Here is a 4,261-nt window from a genome sequence, read left to right as displayed (position 1 = left end):
CTTTCTTCCTTCCTTCCTTCCGTCCTTCCTTCCTTTTTCAGTTCTGTGCTATTTTTTAGTTTTGTTTAGTTTAGTTTAATGTATTTGGTTATTGTGGGGTCTCACTATGCAGCTAGGACTCATGGTAATATTCTTACTTGCAGCCTCCCCAGTGCTGGAATTACAGGCGTGCGCCACTATGCCTGGAATGGCTGGCTCAGCCTACCCTGGGGGTGGGGCTGGCATGGCATGGCATGCTGGTGATTGAATCATGATCTCTGCACTTGCCTAAACTTGCCTAAGCAGGTACTTTAATCTGCTGAGTTATCTTGGTGGCCCACCATGCTGTTTTTATCACAGTAGTTTTACAGTATAATTTCAATTCAGGTATCATGATGTCCCCCACCTTGCCTTTGTTGCCCAGAATTGCCTTTGCAATTCTAGATATCTTCTGGTCACAAATGAATTTTAATTCATTTGTAAATACACAGAATCTCTATTCTGTGAAAGATGCTGTTGGAATTTTGATAGGAACTGCATTTAATCTGTGTAACAGTTTTGAAAGTATGGTGGTTTTTACTATATTGGTTCTTCCTACCCAAGTGCAAGGGATAGCTTTCTGTTTTCTGCTAACTGCTTCAATCTCCTTTTTTGGAGTACTGTTGTTTTCAATGTAGAGGTCTTTTACAGCTTTTGTTAGGTTGATTCCTAGGTGTTTCTTTCTTTATTTTGGATAGTACTGTGAAAAGTGTTGTTTCCTTGATTACTCTCTCAGTGAGTTTTTATTCATGTACAGGAAGGCTATTGATTTTTGAGTGCTTACTTTGTATACAGCTATGCTGCTAAATCTGCTTATTAAATCTAGCAGTTTTTTAGTGGAGTTTTTGGGGTCTTCTATGTAAAGTACCATGTCATCTCAAATAGTGATAATTTAACTTTTTCCTTTCCTATCATTATTCCTTTTATCTTTTTTTTTCTCTTGTCCAATTGTTCTGTCTAAAATTTCCAGGACTATGTTGAATAAGGGTGGAGACAGTGGATGTTCTTGTCTTGTTACAAAATGAGTGAAAGCTTTTGGTTTTTGTCCATTTAGTATGATGTTGGCTGTTGGTTTGTCACAGATACCTTTTATCAGATTGAGATAAAGACCATCTATTCCAATTTTCTGTAGGGTTTTTATCAAGAATAGGTATTGAACTTTGTCAAAAGCTTTTTCTGAGGGCTGGCAAGATAGCTCAGCAGATTGAAATGCCTGCTTAGGCAGATGCAGGGACCTGGGTTCATGGTTTGATGCCCAGCATGCCTGGCCGGCCCTGCCCCCAGGGCACACTGAGCCATTGATTGAGACTGGGTGTGGTGGCACATGTCTGTGATCCCAGCGCTTGGGGGGCTGAAAACAGGAGGATCACTACAAGTCTGAGTTGTGTAGTGAGGCCCTGCACTAAATACATTAAAAAAACTTTTTCTGCATCCATTGAGATGATTATATGACCTTTTGTCCTTGTCTCTGTTCATATGATTTATTATATTTATTGATTTATGCATGTTGAACCACCTCTGCATCTCTGGGATGAATCCCACCTGATCATGGTGTATACTCTTCATTATGATATGCTGCATTCTGCTGAGGATTTTTTGCATATATGTTTATTAGGGAGACTGGCTTATAATTATCTTTCTTAGTTGGGCCCTTGTGTGGTTTTGCTATCAGGGTAATGCTTCCTGGAATGAATTTAGGAGTACTTCTTCCCTTTCAGTTTCATTAAAGAGTTTGAGAAGCAGTGGTGTTAGGTCTCCTCTAAATTTCTTGTAGAATTCAGCAGTTAATCTGTTAGGGCTGGGTAGGTTTTTGATTACATATTGGATTTCATTGATTGATATTCATTTATTCAGGATTTTTATATCTTTTTTTATTCAGTTTTGGTAAGTCATATGTATGTAGGAATCTGTCCATTTCTTCTGCATTTTCTATCTTATTAGAATGCAAGTTTCTAAAGTCGGTATAGGTGATCTTCTGAATTTCTACAGGCTTTGTTGTAATTTTACCCTTTTCCTTCCTAACTGCGTGGATTTGCGTCATGTCTCCTAATTCTTTGAAGTGGCTGAATGGCTTTCAGAAAAAAAAAAAAAATCTCAGTTTTTCTCTTCCAGAGGAATTAAAAAGGGAGGGGGATGTCTCTGATACACAGAATATGAAGTCAAAGGAAAATGCAGTCTCTATCTTAGCCAGGTAACTAAAAATGATCCAAGAGTTAGTTCTACGTATAACTGCATTCACTTTAATACGAAACGATCTTAGCAGTTATAATTGAGAATAGCCTTAGGGAAGAGGTATTACACTGCTAAAGAAAATGTATATACAAAGGTGTTCTTTGCAACAGCCTTCCCCCTCGACCTGAATATCTTCATTTTGCTAAAAACTGAAATACAAATTTTTACTTTGAAAAATAAAGAGACAGACAGACAAGTGACTGTCTCATAGTAAAGCATAGGCCGCTCTCTGCACCAGTGAGGATGAACAGGGACCTTTTCAAATGGTCACTATCAAGAGGCATAAGGAGGCTACTTTCTAGTTAACAGAACATACTATTACTCAACAAAGGTCTCCAGCCCCGAGTCCCCAGATACAAATCTTTTTTCTCTCTTGGGGATCTCCCTAGCTTCAGAAGCCTGTACCTGTATATAAATGTTTATAATCATTTAAGTGTGTAGGTGTTTGAAATATTCTTTAAATACTTCCTTTGATCAGAGCTCAGGCCAAACTTTCATCCTTCGTTTTTTTTTTTCATTTATGCTATTAGAAGGATTAAGATAAAAAGTCTTCTCATTACTCAGAAGAGAAAGAAGTCACTTCAGACATCATCATATTCATTTTGATCTTTTAGTATCAATATATTTTTTTTGTATTTCATTAACTTTTACTTGGTGCAACTGTTACTTTGCATGAAGAATTGGCAGTCACCAGATGAAGAAGAAAAATGTTCTCACATTTCAGAGGATTATAGAGTAAATGCTAGCACTCTTTACTGAACAATAAAGCAACATTATTTTGTTTCTTCAAAAGGAAGTCTGAAAGTGATCTAGTTCCCATGAATGGGTGTCTCTTGGTGCCCCTTCTGACTGGAGTCATGTCCCTGGCTTTGGTTTGGACCAGTTATCAGATATCTGCCAGACTCTAGTTTCATCTCATGATATAGGGATTAAAATTGTGGAATTTAGAGCCAAAACCAACACAAACTGCAACTTGACTTGTGATTCCTGTAGCCACAGTCAGCGTCTCTTGAGGCAGAGCTGCACAGCTGACTATCAGGTTTCTCTTTTCAGGTAGCTAAACATAAAGGAGAGGATGCTAGAGCCTGAAGCTTTTCAGAGTAACAAAGCCCTACATACCTGGAACTAACTTACCTGTTCATTAGCAAATGCCTGGGCCCGAAAGCATTATCCAGCAAGGTCAGGCATAAGATATACTTTAATCTCCATGGTGAATTTTAAATTCTAGAGTATAATGCTATTTCTAATGAGTCCAGGCTATCTCAGGAATAGATCAGAGAAGCAAGGGGTGGATAATGCCAAGGTATTAGCGGTGGAAGGCCAGCACTTGAAGACTGGGTCAGTCTTTTGCATGTAAGATGCATTCACTCATCCTTGTTAGCTGGGTGAATCCAGAAGCTCTTTCTCTTTCAAATCTTTATAGGAGTGTCACTTTCCAAGGGACCACAGAATTTTAATATCCTCTGCCAGCAGGGAGGTAGATAGGGAAAGGACAAAAAGCAGGGAAGGGGATAGATGTCTTCTCTATGGAATGTCAATAAACTTTACAATTTTTAATCTTGGGTTTTCCCAAAGTACTTTTGTAGAACTGAAAAGTACATAGATCAAAAGCTCCACAAGAGTGAAGGAGCATTAATCTGAATCTTTTATAACAAGTTCCCCAGGTTAGGAGCTTGGATGACATCTCCAGGAGTTATGGGTGGTCAGGGGGACAGATTTGGTGACTAGAGGAATCAAGCACATGTTTGCTAAGGCATGGGTGCCATGACAACAGACTCTAGAGTACTGCTGGGAGAAGCCTATCTGTGTGCTCTTGTTTGGATGGAATATGGGCAGAGCTTGACCTGGTTTGGGATGGACAGGGCCACTGACCTCTTTCTCATAGCGCTGCTCAGGAATAGTTGGGAGGATTTCCAGCAGAACTGATTCCTTCCTTCCTTCCTTCCTTCCTTCCTTCCTTCCTTCCTTCCTTCCTTCCTTCCTCCTTCCCTCCCTCCCTCCCTCCCTCCCT

General features: G+C 39.4%; 1 protein-coding gene across 1 annotated transcript in view; it reads right to left on the bottom strand.

The window, feature by feature from the left end:
• The window catches only part of Fam124a (family with sequence similarity 124 member A), a 60,205-nt gene that overhangs the window by 24,185 nt on the left and 31,759 nt on the right, over positions 1-4,261 (bottom strand). The window lies entirely within an intron of this gene.

The sequence above is a fragment of the Octodon degus genome, unplaced genomic scaffold (assembly GCF_000260255.1).
Source record: "Octodon degus isolate 3935 unplaced genomic scaffold, OctDeg1.0 scaffold00051, whole genome shotgun sequence".
NCBI classification, from domain to species: Eukaryota; Metazoa; Chordata; class Mammalia; order Rodentia; family Octodontidae; genus Octodon; species Octodon degus.
Note: the sequence above shows the minus strand (reverse complement) of the source record. Positions and strands in the feature narration are given on the sequence as shown.